Genomic DNA, 26,490 nt, shown 5'->3' with positions numbered 1-26,490 from the left:
TTTTTCTATGAAAATCTCAATACGAAACACATTTCACTTTACATTTTCTTCATTCATTTAGGCTCTCAATTGATTTTCCTAAATGGTATGTATCCATTGGAAAACATCTGGTCAGGGAACTGATAATATTTAAACTCTAGTTATCTGTGCTAATGGGGTGAGTAATGACATGGATCATTCAGTACATTGCCATGGTACATCAACTGTTTAGACTTAATTTCAGAATTCTGTTTTTTCATTTATATTTGAATGTGTTGTTTATGTTCTGTGAATGAACATGTCAACCAAAATATGTGAATTTTTAATGTAGGAGGAATTTCCACTCCTCCCGTCTTCTATTCCTGACAGTCTATACTTCCTTTTCATACCACAGAAGTCTCTTCACCCCAAGAAGTTCAGACTTCCACATGACTTCTCACGCTAGAAGTAGCCACTGCCTCTGTGGCCCCTGCTCAGCTTGATTGGTACTCTTAGAACATCTATTTTAAAGAAAGTGACCAAGCCAACCATTTCTTCATTCTTCTTCAGAATCAATTCCTGATGCTCCATAGTTCCAATGATATGCCATAGTAGGTACTTTCTCTCCTGCCCCTAATTTCTAGCTTTTTTTTATACATCTTTATTTTTGCTTCTATTTGTATTCCCAGAACTTATGATAGTGGCATAGTTTATGTGCTGAATAAATGCTTGCTGATTTCATTTGCCCTTTATTATTTTCTCACTGTTCTCTACTCAGTTCCAGGAATGGGCACAATAATCTCCTTCTGCTACAAGTTTGTAGACTTAGCATTCTCACTCACATTCATCTCCAAGGGTAATTACACAAGGATGCATTCTAGTTTAAAATCTGCTATTGACTGGTAAACCAGGAGAGAAAAATATGAATTGAGGGCAAGGGAGAGTGGAAGAGAGTAGAAACATTAACAGAAAATAATTCCCAGGAAGATTTTAGAATGGCATTGTAGAATAAATACCCAAACTAATTACCCATAAGTGATAGGTTGAATCCCTTAGCTGTTCTCACTCCATGCATTCACTTTCATAACTATAATTCACAAGTCCTCACCAGTAAGCTTAACTTTAATAGTCAGCCTTAAAGTGTAGTCACTTACATGGCATAGTAAACATAACATCTACAAAGCAATCCCTATATGCACATAAAGCTGGGTCATACTCTGTCATAGATACATACATACAGTGCTTGTGGGAAGAGTAAGCATAAAAAAAGAGTAAAGTGAAGAGTACATATAGGGAAGAACTGTGGCCTTGGATCTCTGGTACTTTTGGATGCATCACTCACCTGGTTTACTCCTCTATGCAGCTTTACTTTCAGTGACAATTTCTCTTTAGTCCATAATGAGCTCTTTTCTCTACTTGCAGAAATCTCACTTATTGAAGGTATTTACTGATGATTTCTCTGCATATGTACCTTCATAGAGAGAGTGTGTTGCAAAATCCATGTTGAATGTATATCAACTATGTTTCAGATCATCTCAGACTGATAAACTCTATAAATGATTGATCTCATTTTAAGAGTCATCTTTGATTCTTTTTTTGGCACAGATACTTGTCATGATCTTGACTTCCAGGGGGAGTCCCATAATGGCTGAAGAGCTCAGATAAAGTCTTTCAAAATTCCTCTCCAGACAGCTTTAAAATAATGCCTTAAATTGAATTCTGCAGTGACAATACCAGTGAAAGGTCAGGGCAAGATATTCTTCTAAGCCAAGACAACTTAAGAACTTGGAAAGAGAAAGATTTTTGATAGTGCAGTGGACCCTGGCCCAGGGCCTATGTGGATGCAATATCAGTGGTGGGACTAGACAATGGCAACAAGAGCAGCAGCAGTATTATTGAGAAATCTCAAGCTGGAGATGGTAAGAGGACCTGGTAATTGGTCAAAAAGATATTAAAGGGGACCCCTATGATAGCAATGGATGCAGCACAAGACACCGTTTAGCAGCTCCATTGTCTATAACTACTTCTGTTCTGGGTCACATTTCAAGGGAAAAAGGAGTATTTTTGGTCAACAGGAGACAGGCGCTCTGAGGAGCAGTATTGATTACAATCCAAAAGGATCAGGGGCACAAATCAGGAGAGCAGCGACCACTCCTCTCTGTAGTCCACAACACACCGGAAGTACTGAAAACTTACAAATCCCCAGAACTAGTTCTAAAACAACAATGAGAAAAAGCTTTGATACAGTGCCTCTTGCCCTACACAATAGGAGCAGAATTTAGCATTAACCAAAAGTTCAAAGTTGATAAATAGGCTAGATAAAGGAATAAACAACAAAAAAGAACCTGAACATAAAAAGCTACTGTGGTGACCAGGAAGATCAAGACAGAAACTCTAAAGAAGAAGATCAAGTAAAAAAGCTACAAATGAAGCTTCAAAGAAAAATGTGAATTAGACAGAAACCCAACAAGTATTCCTGAAAGAAATTATATGCACATGCATGCTCACAAGTGCACACATACCTACACATATGTACGTATGTAAGCATACATATATATAAACACAGGTGTTTATGTATATATATACATATATATATATGTATATACATACATTTGTGGGTATATTCAAAATCAAAGTGTTATAAGAAAAATTAAATAAATGAGACCAAAGGAAGAAAATTATGGAAAGAAAATTAACAACTTAGTAGAAGAGGCACTAAAAATACTGACGAAAACAGTATCTTAAAAAAATAGTATTGGCCAAATATAGAATGAGGTTCAAAACTTCACTGGTGAAAATAAATCCTCCAAAAGAGGAATTGACCAAATGGAAAAAGAGGTGCAAAAGCTTATAAAAGGAAAAAAAATATTCCTTAAAATTAGAAAAGGGCAAGTAGAAACTAATGACTCCATGGCATATCAAGAAACAATAAAACAAAGTCAAAAGAATGAAAATAAAATAGAAGATGTGAAATGTCTCATCAGAAAAAAAACAACTGACCTGGAAAATAGATCAAGGACTAATAATTTAAGAATTGTAGTACTGCCCCAAAGTGAAGATCAAAGAAAGAGCATAGGCATCATATTCAATACATTATCAAGGAAAACTGCCCTGCTATCTTATACCAAGAAGTTGAAATAGAAATTGAAAGAATCTGGCAATCAGAACCTGAAAGAGGCCCCAAAATGAAAAATGTCTGGAATGTTATAGTCAAATCTTACAGTTTTCCAGCCAAAGAGAAAATACTTGAAGCAGCCAGACCTTCAGTTTGATAGGGAGTCCATTGCTTCTTGTCTCCCACACTTAACTTCTAATCTTGATGTTTGCAATTGCTCTTACCCGGATAAGTAAATACAGTGCTGTACACTGATTCTCTGAATCCTGCTCAGCACTTTTCTTCTCCTCTATCACCAATTCTGTGTTGGCTAAGCTTTGCCTCTAAGTTAGCAACAAACTGTTCACATTGAGAGAAGCGTTCTAATCTGTTGATATTAAGTCTCTTGGTAGTCATCTTGACTTGGGGCCACTGCTTTTATTGAATACAAATGTTGAACTTAGAAAGTCTATGATCAGTCGAGCACTCTGCACCATATGTTGCCTTCAATACTCTCCCATCCTGTCTGTCTCTTCTCCTTACAATGATATATTCTGTTTAATGCCAATATTCACCACAAAGATGCATCCAACAAAGTTTTATTGCATGTAGGTAAATGGAAGACAATGTTAATGATGAAGTCATCTGATACAGGAGTCTTCAATAGTATGTGACTGTTGTTGCTCTCTCTGATTCCATTCCTCCCAAGGACTCCCTGGAACATCTAATACTCTGTGCCTACTCTTGCATTATTGCTATTGTTTGTCCTTCATTCTTTAAGAGGACCATGACATCAGGAGGGTGATGCCATGAGATGCAAGTGAATTGGATTTAAGTGAAGGACAGCTTGCAAAATCACCAACCTTACTTTCTCCTCCAGAGCCATTTGGGTCCAGTGGCAAGATATAGCTCAGGATGGCTGGAGATGGCCCCTACTGTTGCGTTAAAGTCATGTAGAATTGTAAGATTATCCTCTTTTGGCACATTGATGATGAGAGTCTCCAGGTCTTCAATTTATTTTTTCTTTGCCCTCATCAGTGTTTGTCATGGTGGGAGCATACACACTGATGATGGTGGTGAGGTGTTCATTCTCTCCTTTTGGGAGGCATACAAGCTTGTTTTATTATGAAACCTATGCCAGCTTGACAAGACTCCCCATCTATCCAGCTCCAGATTTGATAAAGTGGCCTTCATTTGCCAGCTTAGTTTCACTCAAGAAATGAATGTTGTACCTGCTGATTTCCCCCTCAACAAGACTCCTTTGTCTTTCAGGTCTACTCGATTTCTTTAGCCATAAGTTCACATTCCACACATGCCACTCATTCCACATATCAAAGGTAGAATCATTTTCACAAAAGTCTTTGTACAATATGTGTGTGTGTGTGTGTGTGTGTGTGTGTGTTTTGAATACAATATAGGATCCCTGCCTGCAGGCCAGAGTTAGTTTTGGTGAAGCCGAAAATTTTTAGGCCACTTTTTCTAATCCCTTCCTCATGTCAGAGGCGAGCAATATGGTATTGATAAAGGCTTCCCAGACTCTTATTGGGCTGCCAAATCCCACTGCTCCTTTATTCTCATGAGAAGATGATCTTATGGCCTGGGTGTGTAGGTTTTTTACTACAGCTCCCAGTGTATTTGCACCTGCTGCTTCATTATTTGCCGGTTGCCACAGAACCTGAAGGTAAAATGGTATTGGTGATATCTTTTGAGTTGTGCCTACATTTGTTAAGGTAAGGCAAAGTTGATCAAAGTCTTTAGCCTCACTCTTTTGAATCCATTGGCAAGACAAAAATCAAAATACCTCAGATAGACACTCCACTAATTCACCTACAGGTTTTAACCTTTATGGTTATCCTTAGCCTGGTTGACCTAGTCTGCTGAAAAGGTTTACCAGGATGTGATCACTGCATATACTACAGCTTTTTGGAGCCACAAATGAGAGTTAGGTGGCAGATGACAGGGGGCAACTTTTCCAAAAATGGAACGTACCTGGGTAGCCCTCATACCAGACATATTAGTCTTCCCAGACAGCCACATATCCCAAAAGAGAGGGAGGGATTGAGAGAGGGATCGTGAGAGAGGGAAACAGAGAGAGGGAGAGAGAGAGAAAGAGACAAAGAGACAGAGGCAGAGTGAGAGAGATAGAGAGAGAGAGAGAGAGAGAGAGAGAGAGAGAGAGAGAGAGAGAGAGAGGAAAAGAAAATGGAGGGCAATGCACAATTGGTAATCATAACTGTAAATGTGAATGGGAAGAATTTACTCATGAAAAAGTGGATTTCAAAACTCATTAGAAAGTAGAATCTATTGTGTTATTTATAAGAAACACACCTGAAACAGACACACAGAGAGTTAAAATAAGGGGCTAGAGCAGAATCAATTATGTGTCAATTGAAGTACAGAAAGTAAGTGGTAGCATTCATGATCATAGACAAAGCAAAAACAGAAATAGACATAATTAAAAGGGATAAGCAGGGAAACTATGTTTTAATAAAAGACATTATAAATAATGAACTAATATGAATACTAAACACATACTCACCAAATAGAATGACTTCCAAAATCTTAAAGGAAAAGTTAGATGAAGTATAAGATGAAATAGACAGTAAAACTATATTTTTGGGGGATATCAACTTTCCCCTCTCAGATCCAGATAAATCTAACCATAAAATAAATAATAATGAAGTTAAGGTGATGATTAGAATCTTAGAAAAAGTTAGATATGATAGATTTCTAGAGAAAATAGAAAAAGAATAGAAAGATGTCACTTGAGATATCACTTTCCAACTATCAGATTGACTAAAATGATGAAAAAGGAAAGTGGCAAATGTTGGAGATGATGTGGAAATAATGGGATTTCAATGCATTGTCAGTAGAATTATAAAATGATCCAACCATTTTGGAGAGCAACCTAGAATTGTGCCCAAAGAGTAATTAAAATACCTATACCCTTTGACCCAGCAATATCAGAAAGGCAATAATATAAAATGAATGCTTTTCAGATCACCATTAAAAATTAATTGTAAAGTAAATTATCCAAAACTAAAGAATGAATGGGTCAAAGAACACACCATAGAAACAATAATTTCATCAAAGAGAATGAAAATATTGAGACAATATACCAAAATTTATGGTTTGCAGCCAAAGCAGTACTTAGGGGAAATTTTATATCTCTGAGTGTTTACATCAGTAAAATAAAGAGCAGGTCAATGAATTGGGCATACAACTAAAAAAGGCTAGAGAAACAACAAATTTAAAATCCCCAATTACACACCAAATTGGAAATCCTGAAAATCACGGGAAAGATTAATAAAACTGAAAGTAAGAAAACCATTGAACTAATAAAACTAACAGCTGGTTTTATGAAGAAAAACCAATAAAACAAATCAGCCATAGGTTAATTTGATTTTAAAAAGAAGAAAATTAAAGTGCCAATATAAAAAATGAAAAGGGTGAATTTGTCACCAATGAAGAGGAAATCAAAGAAATGATTAGGAAACATTTTGCTCAATTGTATGGCAATAAATCTTACAATCTAAATGAAATGGAAGAATATTTACAAAAAGATAAGTTGTCCAGATTAAGAGAGGAAGAAATAGAATATTTAAATAACTCCCACATAGAAAAAAAAAAGAAAGAAATTGAAGAACCATTAATGAACTCCCTAAGAAAATAATTCTCAGGGATGGAGGATTTACAAGTTAAATCTATCAAACATTTAAAGACCAATTAATTCCAGTACTATATAAACTATTTGGGAAAATAGACAAAGAAAGAGCCCTACCAAATCTGATACCTAAAAAAGGAAGAGCCAAAACAGAGAAAGAAAACTATAGACCCATTTTCCTAATGGATACTAATGCAAACATATTAAATAAGTCATTAGCAAGGAGATCACAGCAATAAATCACCAGGATCACACACCATGACCAGGTAGGATCTCTACCAGGAATGCAGGGCTGGTTCAATATTAGAAAACTGTCAGCATAATTGATCATATCAATAACAAAACCAACAGAAATGATATGATTATCTCAGTAGATGCTGAAAAGGCTTTTAACAAAAGACAGCACCCATTCCAAATAAAAATACTAGGCATAGGAATAAATGGAGCTTCCCTTAAAATGATAAGCAGTATCTATTTAAGAACCATTAGCAAGCATTATTTGTAATGCAGATAAGCTAGGAGCCACCCCAATACAGTTGGGGGTGATACAAGGATGTCCATTATCCCCATTATTTAATTTTGTACTAGAAATGTTAGCTTTAGAAATGAGAGAAGAAAAAGAAATCAAAGGAATTAGAATAGACACTGAGGAAATATTATCCTTAGAAAATCCTAGAGAATCAAGTACAAAAGGAACTAATTGAAATAATTAATCACTTTAGCAAAGTTGCAGCATATAAGATAAACCCACATAAATCTTCGGCATTTCTTTGTGTTAACAAGAAAGCTGAGAAGCATGAGAAAGAAAGAGAAATTCATTTAAAATAACTGTAGACAATATTAAATACTTAGGAGCCTCCCTGCCAAGACAAACCCATTAGCTTTATGAACACAGTTACAAAACCCTTCACACAAAGTCATACTGAAATAATTAGAAAAAATATCAGTTGCTCATGGGTAGGCCAAACCAAAATCATAAAATTGAAAATTCTGCCTAAATTAATTTACTATTTCAATGCCATAACAACCAAACTACCAAAAATTATAGAGTTAGAAAAAAATAAAAGCATAATTCATCTGGAAGAACAAAAGTCAAGAATATCAAAGAAATTAATGAAAAAAATCAAAGAATATGTACGAGATCTAAAGGAAGATATACTGGAACTAAAATTATATTATAAATGACAGTCATCAAAACTATCTGGTACTGCCTAAGAAACGAAGTGTCAGATCAGGGAATAGATTGGGTACACAAGACATGGTACTAAATGACCATAGTAATCTAGTGTTTGATAAACCTAAAGATCCCAGCTTCTGGGATAAGAACTGACTATTCAAACAAAAAAAAAACTGTAGAGAAAACTGAAAAATTGTATGGCAGAAAATATGTATAGACCAACATCTTACACTATACACCAAGATATGGTCAAAATGGGTACATGATTTAGACATAAAAGGTGATACCATAAACAAATTAGGAAAGCAAGAGTAGTTTATCTGTCAGATCTATAAGAAGAGAAGACTGTATTACCAAAAAAAAGATAGAGAGCATTGTGAGATGAAAATGAATGATTTAATTAAATTAAAAGGGGTTTGCACAAATAAAAGTAATTCAATTATAATTAAGATGAAAGCAGAAAGGTGAGAAACAATTTTTACAGCAAACATCTCTAATAAAGGGCTCATTTCTCAAACATAGCAAACTGAGTAAAATTTATAATAATACAAGTCGTTCTCCAACTGGCAAATAGTTAAAGGCTATGAACAAGGCAGTTTTCAGATTAAAAAAAAAATTAAAGGTACCTATAGTCATATGAAAAAATGCTCTAAATCACTATTATTTAGAGAAATGCAAATTAAAACAACTCTGAGGTACTACCTCATACATATCAGATTGGCTAATAAGACAAAATAGAAAAATGATAAATGCTGGAGGGGTGTGGGAAAATTGTAACACCAGTGTACTGTTCTCCATTTTGGAGAACAATTTGAAAATACACCCAAAGTGCAATCAAACTATGCATGCCCTTTGATTGAGCAATACTGTTCCTAGGTTTATATCCCAAAGAGATTTTCAAAATGGTAGGGTTAGGAAAGAACTTAGATGTACAAAAATATTTGTAGCAGCTCATTTTGTGGTGTCAAAGAATTGAAATTGAGGGGATGGCCATCAACTGAAGAATGGCTGAACAAGTTGGGGTATATGAATATAATGGAATATTATGGTGCTGTAAGAAATGACTAGCAGGAGAATTTCAGAAAATCCTGGAGAGACTAACATGAACTAATGCAAAGTGAAGTGAGTAGAACTAGGAGAACATGGTTCACAGCAACAGCAACATTGTGTGATGATCAACTATGATTGATTTAGCTTTTCTCAGAAATGATCTAAGACAAATCCAAAAGACTCATGTTAGAAAATGTTATTCAAATCCCAAGAAAGAACTGAGGGAGTCTGAATGCAGGTCAAAGCATACTGTTTTCACTTACTTTATTTTTTCATAACTTCCCCCTTCTGTTCTGTTTCTTCTCACACATGACTGAAATGAAAATACATCTTAAATAATTGAACACATATAAACTATGTCAAATTGTTTGCCATCTTAGGGAGGAGGAAGGAAAAAGAGGAAGGGAATTTGGAAATGAAAATTTTATTTAAAATATTAATGTTAAAAAAAGGAAAGGAAAAAAATAAGGAAAAACTAAATAAAAACCCTAATTAATAAACAAAGTAGAAATCCCCAAAATCAAAGGGAAGATTAAGAAAATTGAAAGAAAAATAGACCTTGAATTAACAAATGAAATTAGCGCCTGTTTTAATTAAAGAACCAATAAAATAGATAAAACATTGGTTAACCTATTTTTAAGTGTCAGTATCAAAAATTATAAGGGTGTATGCACAGCTAATGAAAATGAAGTAAAGGCTATTATTGAGTTGTTTTTCCCAATCATGTGCCAGTAAAATTGACAACCTAAGTGAAATGGATGATGTAAATCTCCCAGATTGACAGAAGAGGAAATAGAATACTTAAATGACCCTATTTTTGAAAAGGAAATTAAAAAGCCATAAATGAGCTTCCTAAGGAAAAAAAAAAATCAGGACATGATAGATATACAATTGAATTCTACCAAACATTTCAGAAATAATTCAATGCTATAAACTGTTTGAAAAAATAGATAAAGACGGACTTTTATTAAATTTGTTTTATACTTAAGCCATGGACAGCAAAAAACAGAAAGAAAGCTATAGATCAATTTTCCTGGCAAATATCAATGTAACATTTTAAATAATATACATACAAGGAGATTATAACAGTATATCACAAAGATCATACACTATAACCAGAGGCCGGCTCAATATTAGGCAAACAATGAGGATATCATCAACAAACACCAGAAAAATTATATGATTATGTCATTAGCTATTAAAAAAAATTGGACAAAATACAACACCCATTTCTAGTAAAAACACTAGTAATTATAGGAATCAATGGAGCCTTTCTTAAAATGTTAAGTAGTAGCAATCTAAAACCAAGAGCAAGCATTATTTGATAAATTTAAAACCTTCCCAAAAAGATCAGGATTGAAGCAAGGATGGCCAGTATCACTATCATTTTTCAAAAATATTTAAAATGTTAGCTACAAAAAAAGAAAAATAAATTAAAGAAATAAACATAGGCAATGAGAAATCACAACTATCACTCTTTGCAGATGATATGGTAACATACTCATAGAACCCTAAAGAATCAACTAAAAAAAAACTTTCTCAGCCAAAATGTACCAGTTCTTATCAACCAATTTTTATATTACATGAATTCAAAACTCTTTATCCTCTTCCTGTTCCAGCTTTGAACATCCTATGCATTATCAATGTCTTTAATCTGTGATACTTAGAACTGAATATTATTAAGATGAGAGCCAATGAAAGTAGAGTATAGTGGAATTATCACATTCTTATTCATGGAAGGTAGGCATGTCTTGCAGTGACAATTCACATTAGCCATTTTGGCCATTACATCAAACTGCTAAATTTTATTGAGGCTCCAGTCCATTAAAATCCCCAGATCATTTTCAAAACTTCTGACTATCCATACTTTTTTGATCTTAGACTTATGAGTTGATTATTTTTTGTACCCAGGCATAAGACTTCATATTTCTCTTTGCTGAATTTCAGCTGATAAATTTAGTCCATTGTTCTTCCCTGTCTTGAATCCTGGATCCTGACTCAGCCATTCATTGTGTTAGCTAGCTCTCTCAGCTTTGTTTCATCAACATATTTGTTGGGAATATTGTCTATGGAAGGTAGATAAAGGACTGAGTAGATCAAATTCTAGAATCAATTATTGCAAAAATTCTTGCTCAATATACATCGTTGGTGTTTATTTTATAAAAACAAAACAATGTTGTGAAGAGAATTTTTTTTTTTTTGCATCCTAGTTTACTCTGAAAATATCATCAGGGAGTAAAATACCTAAAAGAAAAGAGATGTTGTTGGATTCATTTTTTTCTTCTAGAAGTTTAATAGATAATACCATAGGGACTTTATTGGATTCTCAAAGAGGAATCATACCTTCAAACTGACAACAGTATTTGTACAACTCACTCAACATACATTTTTTTCTGCCAAGCCAAGGCATGACTTGGGGTTGTCTTCCTATTGGTGTTGATTGACAGGACTGCCCAAGTTTTTTATATAGTCATTGGGCTCAAAACATCCATTTTTCAGCAAACTTTTTGGCCATCTGATTTCAAGGAAAGAAAAATAAATTAGAAGAAGTATCTAGGACTTTGAGATCCATTCTGAGTCTCAACTACACACGCACATGCATTTGCTGCCATGTGCTAGCAGTTACCTTCCTGCCACATAGCTGGTGAGAAGGGAGCCAAATCCCATCATGTCTACCACTCCCACCTTAAAGGAAGCCTGCTGGCAAATCTTTCCAAATCTTACACATTTAGAATTTTTATACATTTAGAAAAAAGAAAGGAGGCAAGAACCAGAATGTCACTCTGTTTAAAGTCTACTGCCTTAGATATGTGATGCTCATTTCTCCTTACTCCTAAGATTCCAATACAGAGGAGAGACAATTCATGGGAAGCAACAAATAATTTCTGGTCATTCAAGATTCTGAAACACATCTTGCCTGAAGTTTTTATAAAACAAGTCCTTGTTATCACCACTATGCTTGCTTGTGTCATTGGACAGATTCAAATCCAAACTTCCATTTACATGGAATTATATATAAATATGTATACAAATGACTGAAAATATTCTTGGATATAAATATTTGTCTTACATCCCAGGGAAAACACATTCATTATAAGACTGGTTTCACTTTTGGCAATTATGTGAAAGAATATAAATAATTGAAATTTAATCTGTTACATCTGGATATTAGCCCTTAAATGAGTTGAACCTCCATAGGTATACTCACTGGTAATTATTCACATTTATGCTTGCTTAAAGGTTTGAAAAACACATCATGGCAATCATATAAGGAAGGTAACAACTATTAGTATGCCCATATTATAGATGGAGAAACTGAGACAGAGGTTAAATTACTAATCCATGAACAGAAAACTAGTTAGTATCTCAGAAGATTTGAATCTAGTATAGCCCTCCATTCATTATACCAAGATTTTCCCCTAACTGTGCTGGTTTTTCTACTTCCACAAGAACTTTCTCTTGATAACTAGATTGTATTTTCATGTTATGATGTTTGTCCTGTTGATCTCAGTTAGATTCCATACTAAAAACAAGCCTTTGAGAGACTTAAACTACAATATTATTTTAATTATTCTTGGACAGGTTATTTTCTTTCCTTCAGTATGTATTAGTTAATTACTGAAAGATGTCATTTAACATATGCTATAATTAAATCAAAACAAGAAAAGTACTATTATAATGTAGCTTTATTAACATTAATCATTTACTACTATATAAGGTATGGAATGTATGAAATGATAACAAGCTGTATCCTTACCCCTCAAAACTCTTTTCGTGTTATTATAATTTATTATCTATGAATTGTTATGTTTAAATAACTAAACTCATAGGAACTCTGAGGCTGAAGAAGCCTCAGATGTCAAAGATTGGTTTCAGGGTAAAAGAAATTCCATTAGAGATTTTGGGGTTTCTATACAAGTTGCTTCTTCACCCTATTTATGAAGATTCTGTATCTAAAATTGAATGGTAGTATCCTAAGAGAAATATGTAGTGTATGAAATGTTAAATTTATTGGGATACTGAATCTTCCTTTTGACTGAAAAACAGCAGCAACAAGGCTAGAAGACAACTCAAAGTAAGAAACAGCTTTAGGGAAACCTTCAGGGAAAGATAATCTGCAGTTGGGTATGGGGGGTGGAATTTGTTTTCTTCTTTCAGGTTGCCTCCTGGCTTTGTTCTGATATAAAATTCAAGTTTATAAAAAAATGTAGCTTAAAGTATACCCGGGACATGTTGTACAGCCTAGCTTCATTATATTTCAAGAGAAATGGGGATTCTTTCTCCCTTCTCAGTTTTAAGAGGGAAAAATCTATAATCTGAGTAAAAAGGAATATATTATTTTTACTATTATTCACATTAATGATTAATTTCAGAATATTTTAAGACATTCGAAATGACTTAGCTTAATTCACCAATGACTGTATTATTACAGACAGGGAACTCATTCATCATCTACTCATGTAGGTTAGTTAACTCATTAGATATTTTATTATCATTTTAACATTTAAATACTGTGCTTTGATCATTATGCCTTAAGATCAAAACTTGTTGGATAGATGTAGTTTATCAGCATAATTAGAAATGCAAAAGATTCTGGGCCTTGGTTAAAGTGAGGAGCTCCTGGCAATATTGACTGAATTTAGATCATTACTATTAAACTGAAATTTAAACATACTTATTCAAATTCAAAAACAGTGGCATTTGTGGTGATAATAATGTTAATTAGGGCAAACCATATGAGTTGATGAAAGGAAGAGATCGTTTTCCTTGAAAAATAGAGGAGTTATCAGATCCTGAATTAAAAGATTTGCTAATTATTTTGTATATTAGCATTTTTGTTGTTATTCACTAAGAAAAAAAAATTTAATGAAATGATGTGATAAATTATTGGTTCCTCCTCCTCTTTCTCCTCCTCCTCCTCCTCCTACTCCTTGTCTTCCTCCTCCTTCTTTTTCTTCTCCCTTAGCATAGGAGAGGGATGTTCCAGGATGAGAATGCCCCAAATGAAGAGGGAGAATTTAGGGTGGGAAGGCCCCAGGTGAGGTCCCAGTTGGTAAATGGAGATTCCAGGGTGAGATTGCAGCTAAGGTATAATGTTGCTAAATACAAAAACAACAAATTTTCTATTCTCAAAGAATTTTTTGACTAACAAACAACTACAACAAAAGCCAAGAGAAAGAGGATATTATACTTTCTAAGGGATAGTCTTCTTTCTATTTATCAATAGCCAACCCCTTCACTGCTTCCTCAAGATACATTTTTCTGAACCAATGTGAAAAAAATATCAATACCAGGAAGAAATATTTTAAACATTGAAAACTGCCATCAAAGACAATGTCATGTATATGTGGTATATAGGATTTTTTTTCCAAAGAAGGAAAATAATAGTGATGTATTGTATACCAAGATACTTGATTTTTGTTTTCCATTGAGGAAGGACATGTAACACTAACCAAATAGCTCTTTATTCATATTAATAAGACCAATTAAAACTAGGTGTGAGAATTATGAATGGAAAGTCTTATAGATATTTCCACTGTTGTATGAAATTCATTAGCAGTTTTACATTCATATTGAACAGAATAATTTCTTTATAACACATAAAATATAATGAAATCAAAGAAACATTGCCTTAATATTCTGTTTTCCTAGTAGAATTCTGTTTTACCATAATTTACCTTTGTTCATCTCCTTCTGGCTTGCCAATAGAAACAGAAGAGCCATCAAGACTCAATCCAACATTATGAGATTTCTAACTTAATTCTTAGTTAAACAAAGTTCCAAAATTATGAATGATGCTATTCCTTTAAGAGGGGTGGTGAATATCAATTATGTAGAGTTTTTCAAATTACTTATACATATTTATATATAGGTATTACTTTTCTACAACTGTTAAATCCACAGATTTATTAAGAAAATTTTGGTTTCCTGTAAATAACAACCATGAGTATGGCTTATGCATAAAATTTAACTTTTAAGAAGCAATAAAATATATATTGTTTGAGGACAGGAGCTATGTGTACTTTGTGTCTTGACATCTATGTCACATAACAGTACCTTGCCAATAGTATTGCTTAGTCAATGCTTATTGTATTTACTAGAATTAAACAAATAATTTCTTATCTTTTATACTTTTGAAAAAGATCAAAGCTCTTAGAAACTGACATTTATTTTATACATAGTCCAACCTCAGGTAATCCTGACTTAACATGGAATTTTTGAATATAGACATTACCTATCTAAATATAGATTTTCCTGAACTTTTAGCAATTTACCCACCTTTATCAAATCATTATACTAGATAATTTCAGGGAGTACATAAATATAATAAATTTAGGTTAGTAGTATCTTTATTTTTGTTAATCAACAAATTCTCTATGTTCTACAGAATGTAAAAATGACTTTCTCCACCATCTGATGGCATCTTTATAAGCAAATGTGAATTATGCCCACCCAGACTGGTAAGATTCAATCTTGCTGTGTTTGAGTAGACCTAGGTCTAATATGAAAATTTGTTACTCTCTGCTATAGTGCACACTAAAGAAAGGAAGTTTTTTTTTTTTTTTCAATCAACAAAATGAACTTTTTGTGGTATTTTGGTCTGTAAATTAAGATAAAATGCTGCCCTATAGATGAGCAGAAGCAGATACATGTGGTGAATATAACAAAAACAGGAACAGATGGTGTAACACATGTATAACTTCTTAATTTATCCCTTTTATGCAATACAATTATCCTAGCAAGTAGGCTGTATCTAACCCCTTTTCTTAGTTCCTTCTTGTTCCCTAGAGGAAGTTGAGCAAAGGCTCTTCTGAATTTTACAATATATTTTGCTATTGCAGCATATTCACTCCATCTTTGTCTCTATATTTAAAAAATCATATCTTAAGTTTGCTCAATAAATGTCAAAAATGAAGCATTCAGTATTTCAATAATCAAGATATGTCATCCCTAAATAATTTCATTGACTGTGAATTGCACTATATAATAATTCTAGGAAGAAAATGAGGTAGCTTCCCTTGAAAGGACCAGATCATACAAGCAGTGGCAAGACCACTAGCTTTGGAGTCAGACCCCATGGGTTTAAACTATGCCCTTCTTGCATTGCATAAGTCACTTAGTCTCTCAGGAACTCAGTGTCCTCATTCGTAAATGAAGGGTATGAAACTTATGATTAATGGTGTCATATGAAAAGTCAAGGGACACATGCATCACATGACCAACAAAAAGGAGAGCACAGTGGATAGTGCCTGACCTGGAGTCAGAAAGACCTCAGTTCAAATCTAGCTTCAGAAACTCACTATCTCTGTGGCCCTTGGAAAGTGACTTAACATCTTTTTGCCTTAATCCACAGGTGAAAGAAATGGCAAACAATTCCAGTATCTTTGCCAAGAAGACCCCATACAGAGTCATGGGAATCCGACAACAGTGAACAACTGAAAAACAATAATGAAAGGCATTTTTCCCCATCCCTTATTAACTCTTGGTAATTGCTCCATAATATAAATTATGCAATGAAGGAAAAACAATTTCACCTGTCTCCACAGACTAAGACAATAAGAACCTGAACCAGGTGTAAAAGGAATCTAAGTTATGCTCAGACCGTCATTAGGGCAATTGCAACTTATCCAAATAAATCATCAGGATTTCTATATAATATGAATAAAACTCAGTAGGAAGAAATGGAAATAGGAATCCCACCTAAAATAACTCTGGAATATTATAAAATACTTGGAAATCTACCTAACAAGATACACATGAGAATTATATAAATGCAAATACAAAACCTTGTTTATAGAAATAACAGATCTAAGTAATTTGGAAAATATTAACTGCTCACAGGTAGAATGGCTCAATATAATTAAATTGACAGTCCTACTCAAAACAATTTAGTTAATCAAAATCATAATAATCAAGCTACCATAAAATTACTTTAGAGAATTATAACAAAAGTGAAATTCATATGGAGGCAAAAGATTGAGACTCTCAAGAGAAATGATGAAAATGAGTGGGAAAAGGTGGAGGTAACTGTGCCACATATCAAGCTATACTACAAAGTATTAATTTTTTTAAAGTAGTACAGTTAAAAATAGAGACTGATCAGAGGAGCAGATTAGGAACACCATACAAAGAAGCAATCAAACATAGAAGCCTAGGGCTCAATAAGAGAAAAATCAGGGCCACTATGTGGTGCAGTGAGTAGAGCACAGGCCCTAGAGTCAGAAGGACCTCAGTTTAAATCCAGCCTCAGACACTTGACACACTTACTAGCTGTGTGACCTTATCAAGTCACTTAACCCCAATTGCCCTGCCTTCCCCCCCTGCACCAAAAAAAGAGAAAAATCTCAACTACTGCTATAAATATTCACCATAAAAAACAAACAAAACAAAAAACTACTGAGATAATTGGATAGCAGTATAGCAGGAATTACATTTAGACCAATACTTCAAACATTATACCAGAAAAAATTTTAATTACATACATGAACTGTGAAAGGCTGTATCACAAATAAATTAGAGAAACATGGAAAGAAAGAAGATATCAGATTTCCAGATTAAAAAAATAATGATCATTGCCAAACAAAGAATGAACAAGATCATAAAATATATAAGGGATAATTTTGAGTACATAAAATTTAAAAAGTCTTAGATATACAATTTCAATATACAGTTAAGATTAAGAATGAAATAGCCAAGAACAAAATCTTCATGATAAAGTTATTTTTTTCTGATCATTTTCTCATTTCCAAGATATGTGAGGAATTTATTCAAATTTATTAAAAAAAAGAGCTGTTCCTCAATTTATATGAAGAGTCACTTCTCAAGAAATGAATACATGTTATCTAGAGACATATGAAAGGAATGATGGAAGGGAGGGAGGAAGGAAGGGAGGGAGGGAGGAAGGAAGGAAGGAAGGAAAGAAGGAAGGAGGGAGGAAGGAGGGAGGGAGGAAGGGAGGAAGGAAGGAGGGAGGGATGGAGGAAGGAAGGAAGGATGGAAGGAAGGAAGGAAGGAAAGGGGGGAGGAAAGGGGGGAGGAATGGAGGAAATTGCAAATGTTGAAGGTGTTTGGGGAATACAGGCTCATTGATATATTCTTTTTATTTTTGTTTTGTTTTTTGGCAGGGCAATTGGATTTAAGTGACTTGCCCAAGGTCACACAGCTAGTACATATGTCAAGTGTCTGAGGCCAGATTTGAACTCAGGTCCTCCTGCCTCCAGGTCCGGTGCTCTACTCACTGTGCCACCTAGCTGCCCTCCATTGATATATTCTTAATGGAACTGAATGGGTCCATCATATTCTGGAAAGTAATTTGACATTATACAAAAAATTGCTAAGCTATATATATATATCCTTTCACTTGGCAATATTACTCTTAATCCTACACCCAAAAGAAGAAAAGCTTGTATGTGTACTCAAATATTCATAGCTGTTCTTTTTGTGGCAAAAAATCCCTTTAAACTTCTGGGGTACCTATATTCTAAGGAATGGTTGAACAAATTGTGGTAAATGAATGTGTTGGGATATTCATATGTGTTATGAAATGAAGAAGTATATTATTGCAAAAGTTATAGTGAGACTTGTATGAAATAATAAAGACTGACATGAGAAGAATCATAGTTATTATTTATAACACCCGTATTATGCAAATAATTTTGAAAACTTGTATAAACTGATGATTAATGAAAGGAATGTAACCAGGAAAAACTTTTATCTAACAACAATACTATATCTATATATGTCTATATCTATATATGTCTATGTCTATCTATCTATATATCTATATCTATCTATCTATCTATCTATCTATCTATATATCTATATCTTTGAAAATGTAAAAAGCCTATGGTCAATGCAATGACCATACAAAATTCTAGAGGACTGATGATATGTATGCTATCCATTTCCTGCAAGAGAAGTAATGGGTTTGGGATACAGAATAAGATATAGCAAATGAAGAATTTTGTCTTGAATATTTTTATGAGTTACATGGAATTTTTTAAGTTCAGTGAGTATTGAGAGGAAAACAATGCATTTTTTGTTAAAAATAAAATTTCATATAATCATGCATACTCTTTGACACAGCAATGCCACTATCTATATAACAAAGCAATTTTTTTTAAAAAAGGAAAAGGACTTATATGGACAAAAATACTTATTGAAGCTATTTTAGTGGTGGAAAAGAATAAAAATTGAGGGGATTCCCATCAGTTGGAGAACCATTGAACCATTGAAATTGTGGTATGTTATTGTGAAGAAATACAATTTTATTATAAGAAATTATGATTTAGATGCTCTCAAAAAACATGGAAAGACATACATGAACTGATGCAAAGTGAAATGGGCAGAACCATGAGGTCTTTGTACACAGTAAAAGCAATATTTTACAATGATCAGCTATCAATCACTTAGCCATTCTCAGCAATACAAAATTCTAGCACAATACTGAAAGACTTATGATGAAAATACTATCCATCTCTAGAGAAAGAATTGATGGAGTCTGAATCCAGTTGGGAGCATAATTTTTTTAACTTTATTATTTTGGGGGGGTCTGTGTTTTCTTTCACAACATGACTAATATGGAAACATATTTTTTTCAAGATGGCCACATGAAAACAGCATCTTACCAGAGCTTGCTCACAAATTCTGTCAGATACCTCTAAAAAAGTGAATGTGAGTAGATTTGAGAGAGTTAGAAGGCACTCGTAAATTGAGTGGGGCAAATTTCCAAACCAGGAGAGTCCGCAGGGTTAACAGGACAGATCTGTGGGCCAGGGGAGCACCTGGTGCATGGAGCTGCATCTGACCACACCAATATAGGAGCAACTGAGGAACTAAGCCAGTGATCCAGGCTGGGAGAACGCTGGGAGCACCAAACTGGTGGTGATCCCAGTAATATTAAGTTGTGACTTTTTTACTGTGAACCTTACTAGGTACAAAGCCTCAGGCCCAAACCCCCAATTCCTAGGTGCTAAGCCGATGTGGGCATGAAGCCCCCAGGGCCCTAGGGGAAGATGCTAAGACCAGAGCCAATAGTAGGTGCCTCAGTTCTGGTCGCTCAGATAATGTTTGATGATGTCTAAAGACTGTATAAAAAGAGAGAACAGAGTTGTTTGCTTGAGGCTCTCACTCCTGGAGGAATGTTGATGTGGAGACTCTGGGCAGCAGCTCTAAGAGCCTCCTGGCTCATCAACCCAGATGTTGATGCTTTTCTGGTGACTATGAATTGTGACTTGGTCTGTTTATATTGTATATGTTTGTAATTTGTTTGTATTTGCCCTGAAGTTCAGGATGCCAGCTTTTCTTCCTCAACTAAGCAAATGATATTTTTATGTTGGATTAAAGTAAGATTGTTAACTCCTTAATGCTACTTTCCTTAGTAAAGCAGATCAAAAGAACCTGTGCTGGCAACATTCTTGTTGTTGGACTTGTGTTGGTCTTTCACCCCTACAACAGCTGCTAGCTGAATTTTTGTTACAATCCCCAGGACTCCCAGCCCAGGACAGGAGTCTGTCAGAGCTGTGGCAGGCAGTAGCACAGCAGCTGTAGTCATGAGAGCAACTACTCCTGAAGCTTGCAGCCCAAATTTGAAAGGTTTGAAACTCACCTTTTTGAACTTCCAGGAGCCATGATGACCAGGTAAAATGGCTCTCATCCCTCCCTTCCTCACCCATATGATACTCCCTCAAGAGAAACCCTGAAGTAGAGGAGCCAGAAGTGGGGTTTCAGTAGCAAAACAGATCCACCCCAGGGGGATGGAGCCAGCAAGGGTCAACACCAGGGACCCAGAGGTGCCTTCACACAGCCAGGGGAAGTGGCCAACATCAGCACAGACAACAGCTGAGACCACCCAGGTTGTAGTGTTTCCCCAAGGGGAAGAAGAGACTTCCAGCAGCCAGACCACCCCTCCCCCACACCTCAGGAAAGCAGAGGCCACAGCACACAAAGCCAGTAACTATGCCCACAGTTCACAGCACAAGAAGCCTGGGGCAGAGCCCTCTGAGCCCCAGAAGCAGAAATCCACTTTAAAGCCAAGAAAAAGTTAAGCAACATGAAGAAGCACTCCAGAAACCTGAGGACTATTGATTCTTTTAATGGAAACAAGAAAGAACAAAATGCCAGTTCAGAAGAGATGGCATTGACACTATACACATATATGATACCTCAAAAGGGAATGTAAACTGGTCACAAGCCCAAAAAGCTTGAATCCTCAAGGAGGATTTTAAAAACCAAATTAAGGAGGTGAAAGAAAAAACATAAAAAATAATTCACTGATGACAACAAATCTTTAAAAACAAATATTGGGGATATGGCTAAGGAAATTCATAATCTAATTAGAGAGAATGATGCCCTGAAATGTAAAATTAACCAAATTGAAAAGGAAGCTCAGAAGGAAAATAAAGATAAAAATTCATTAAAAATTAGAATTGAGGGGGCTGAGCCAAGATGACAGCTGGAAAGCAAGGACTTACCAAGGGCTCTCCCCCAGGACCCTCCAAACACCAATAAAAAATGCCTCTGAACAAATTCTAGAATTGTAGAACCCACGAAATAGCAGAGGGAAGCAGGGATCCAGCCCAAGACAGCCTGGATGGTCACTGGGTAAGGTCTATCATTCACGGAGCTGGGAGCAGAGCCCACTGCGGGCTGTGCCCAGACCAACCAGATCAGGAGCCAGGCAGAACAGGCCATAACGCCGTGAATCAGTGAGCTGTGGCAGTTACCAGACTTCTCAAACCACAAACACCAAAGACAACAGAGAAGGTTAGTGAGAAAAGCTGTGGGGGACAGAGTGAAAGGAGTTTGCGGTTCAGCCACCACCTGGGGACAGCAGAGGTGGTGCAGCTACAGAACTACAGCAGCAGTTGCTTCGGGCCCCAGGCCTATCTGGTGGGAGGAATTAAGTGGAAGATCAGAGCGGGAGTACAGAGCGTGTTTAAGATCTGAGTCTGGTGTGGGTTGGCAGTTCTTGGGGAGGAGGAGTGCTGGTGTGGCAGAGCTTGCTGCAAGAAATAACTCTGAAAACAACAGCGCATCCCCTCAAGCTTGGAACAAAGTACTCTCTACTCTACAAGCAGTCATACCCCAACAAAAAACTCAAGAGTCAAGTAGTTGGCTGGGAACATGGCCAGGCAGCGAAAACGGACTCAGATTCAGACTCAGACTTTGGAATCTTTCTTTGGTGACAAAGAAGACCAAAACATATAGTCAGAAGAAGTCAACAAAGTCAAAGAGCCTACATCAAAAGACTCCAAGAAAAACACGAACTAGTCTCAGGCCATGGAAAAGCTCAAAAAGCATTTGGAAAAGAAAGTGAGAGAAGTAGAGTAAAAATTGGGAAGAAAAATGAGAATGATATGAGACAACCATGAAAAACAAGTCAATGATTTGCTGAAGGAGACCCAAAAAATACTGAAGAAAACAACACCTTAAAAAATTTACTGACTCAAATGGCAAAAGAGCTCGAAAAAGCCAATGAAGAGAAGAATGCCTTGAAAGGAAGAATTAGCCAAATGGAAAGGGAGCTCCAAAAGATCGCTGAAGAAAATACTACCTTAAAAATTAGATTGGAGCAAGTGGAAACTAATGACTTTGTGAGAAATCAAGATATTATAAAACAGAACCAAAAGAATGAAACAAAGGAAGACAATGTAAAATATCTCATTGGAAAAACCACTGACCTAGAGAATAGATCCAGTAGAGATAATTTAAAAATTATTGGACTACCTGAAAGCCATGATCAAAAAAAGAGCCTAGACATCATCTTTCAAGAAATTATCATAGAGAACTGGCCTGATATTCTAGAGCCAGAGGGTAAAATAGAAATTGAAAGAATCCGCAGATCGCCTCTTCAAAAAGATCCCCAAAAGAAAACTACTAGGAATATTGTCACCAAATTCCAGAGCTCCCAGATCAAGAGAAAATAGTGCAAGCAGCTGGAAAGAAACAATTTGAGTATTGTGGAAACACAATCAGGATAATACAAGATCTAGCAGCTTCTACATTAAGGGATCAAAGGGCTTGGAATACAATATTCCGGAGGTCAATGCCTAGGATTAAAACCAAGAATCACCTACCCAGCAAAACTGAGTATAATGCTCCAAGGCAAAATATGGATTTTCAAAAAAATAGAAGACTTTCAAGCTTTCTCAGTGAAAAGTCCAGAGCTGAATAGAAAATTTGACTTTCAAACACAAGAATCAAGAGAAGCATGAAAAGGTAAACAAGAAAGGGAGAATTGGAAAGTATTATGGCAGACACTGGGCATAGGCCAATATCTAACACCATATTCCAAAATAAAGTCAAAATTGGTTCATGATTTAGGAATAAAGACTGATACTATAAGCAATTTGAGAGAGCAAGGAATAGTTTACCTGTCAGATTTATGGGAAAGGGAAAAATTCATGACCCAACAAGAGACAGAGAGCATTAAAAAACACAAAATGGATAATTATAATTATGTTAAATTGAAAAGTTTTGTATAAACAAAGCCAATGGAGTAAAGATTAGGAGGGAAGCAGGAAATTGGGAAAAAAATCTTTACAACTAGTATGTCTGACAAAGGCCTCACATCTAAAATATACAGGGAACTGAATCAAATTTATGGCAATATAAGTCATTCCCCAATTGAAGAATGGTCAAAGGATATGAACAGGCAGTTTTCAGAGGAAGAAATTAAAGATATCTATAGTCATATGAAAAAATGCTCTAGATCACTATTGATTAGAGAAATGCAAATCAAAACAACTCTTAGGTCCCACATTTCTCCTGTTATGCTGGCTAACATGACAAAACAGGAAAATGATAAATGCTGGAGAGGATGTGGGAAATTGGAACACTGTTACACTGCTGGTGGAGTTGTGAACTGATCTAGCCATTCTGGAGTGCAACTTGGAACTATGCCCAAAGGGCTATAAAAATGTGCATACCCTTTGACCCAGTACAAAAATATTTACAGTAGCTCTTTTTGTGTTGGCAAGGAATTGGAAATCAAGGCATGCCCATCAACTGGGGAATGGCTAAACAAATTGTGGTATATGAATATAATGGAATAGTATTGTGGTATAAGAAATGAGGAGCAGATAGACTTCATTACAACCTGGAAGGACTTATATGAACTGATCCTAAGTGAGGGGAGCAGAACCAGGAGATCAATATACATGATTACATACACATGGCGTCTGTAAGGACTAACTTTGATAGACTTGACTCCTGTCATCGATGTAAGATTCAGAGACAGCTCCAAAAGACTCATGATGGAAAAAGCTATGCATGTCCAAAGAATGAATTATGGAGTCTGAATGGAGATGGAGGTAAACTATTTGCTCTCTTTTTTCCCTTCTTTTTTGGTTTTGTTTCTTCTTTCTCATGATTTATCCAATTGGTTATAATTCTTCTTTACACCTGGGCTACTATGTAAATAAGTTCAACATGAAGGTAAATATAGAACTTATATTGGATTACAGGCTGTCTTAGAGGGGAAGGGGGGAGGAGAGGAAAGGAGAGAAATTTTAAAACCCCAAAACCTGTGAAACTGAATGTTGCAAACTAAAAATTAAAAAAAAATAAAATTAAAAAAAAGATCATCTTGTACTTGCAGTTTTGATTGGTTCGTAGAGCAGAAATTTGGGAGTAGAATCCAGGCCAGATTACATAAGCAGCATAGCAGTGATGCCCAAAGACGCAAAACAAATGTCCTCTAGGAGTGTCTTTCAGGTTTTAGACCAATAGTTTGTGTCTGTACCCTCAGAAGCTAGAGTGGTTTGAGGAATGAATTTGAGATGTTAAGGGAAAATGTTTTCCCATATTGGTGATCATTTTCTCCTTTCAAAACATACATGAAGTTTAGCTGTTAAATAAAAATGGGGCTAGCTGCAGGAACCCTATGAAGTAGAGGAATGTAGCAGTGGAAACTCAGTTAGATGACAGCGGAAAGAAGAACCCACTAGTTCACCACCCTGGAGGTATATAGGGAGTTGTAGTTTGCCTGGCCCTATGAGAGAGGGTATACTATATATTCACATCAGTAATTATTTTGTTGTAGTAAACAGGCGAAACTAAAGGTGTATTCATATTGGGGGATGACTGAACAAATGAAATTACTGGAACATCATCACACCACAGAAAATGGTCCAATTTACGGCTTCAGAGTAATCTGGGAATAGTTGTATGAACTGATGCCTTTAAGAGAGAAGATAACAATACAAATGCATTGAAAATATCTTTGAAAGACCAAGGCAAATAATCAACCACTACTCAAGAGGACTGATGATGTATCATGCTTAGTTACCTCTGACACTAAGAATTAGGAATTAGGTTTGTGAAAGATAGACAAAGGTGAAGTTATCAAGATGATGGAAAAAGGAACATATAGGCAGAAAATGTCAGTGAAGAATTTGAAGAAAATGAATAGAAAAGATCATAAGGAAGTTCAAGGAAAAGCACTAAATTGAAAAAGCTTTGTAATTAGTTGTGTGTATATGTGTACATATATATACATGAATATATATATATTATAAACACATATATTATGTATATATGTTTCTGCCTAAATATAGACATATATAAAATATTACATACTAAATATAAATGCATAGACAAAATAATCTGTATATTAGGCAGTTTGGATTTCATATAACATCCTCTTTTTCTGTTGTTTATAGAAATATTTATGCTTATTGATATTGCCAAATTCATATTAAGAAAATAATTAAAAGAAAATAAAAAATAACAAAAGAAGAGGTTTTGACCAGATGTCATTTAAGTTCTTTCCAGTTCTAAAATGATGATCTTATGGAGGTCATGCAAAATGATTTAAAAAAAAAACCAAATATACAGATTTTTTAAAAATGGTGTAATTATGCTTTCCAAATCAGAGTGTATCCCTCTGTAAATACATAGTGTACACTTAAGCATCTGCTATTTTGGCTTTGGCAATGGAGGAAAAATTAAAGGGAGAAGTAAGACAATTATTTGGAAAATACAAATCCCTAAAGTCTACTCATGCTACTGAGGATAAAGAGGGATTTGGGAATGGATTATCCAGATTGATCAAATTGACTGAAAAATTCCATAACTCTTTACTTGATTATAATTGTATGAGCACAGTAGTAGTGAATTAAATCTATATAGAGAGCTAATCTGGATAAAGCAGATGTCAAACATGTCTTTTGTTCTCATTTTGCCTTGATTTTTCTCAATTTGATATCTCTATTTGATTTCATGCATAGGAATACAAATTAAAATATTGAATAAGCCCATTGACAGACATTTATTAAGCACTTATTTGCCAGAAGCTATGCTAAGAGCTTAGGATATCAAAAAGTTTAAAAAAATCTTTTCTCTCCATGAATGTTCTTTGAAGGAAGGATAAAACTAGGTGCATTTAAGGTCTATAGAAATTAAAAGGAAGGGAAAGACATTAGCATTACCAGTTAGGGTGCTGGCAAAGGTCTCCTATGGAAAATCAGCTTTAAACAATGGTGAATTCAGCCAAGGAAATTATGATGCAGAGGTGAGGAAAAGGAATATTACAGTAATGAACCC

Source organism: Trichosurus vulpecula, chromosome 4, assembly GCF_011100635.1.
Source record: "Trichosurus vulpecula isolate mTriVul1 chromosome 4, mTriVul1.pri, whole genome shotgun sequence".
NCBI classification, from domain to species: Eukaryota; Metazoa; Chordata; class Mammalia; order Diprotodontia; family Phalangeridae; genus Trichosurus; species Trichosurus vulpecula.
This window is presented reverse-complemented; position numbering follows the sequence as displayed.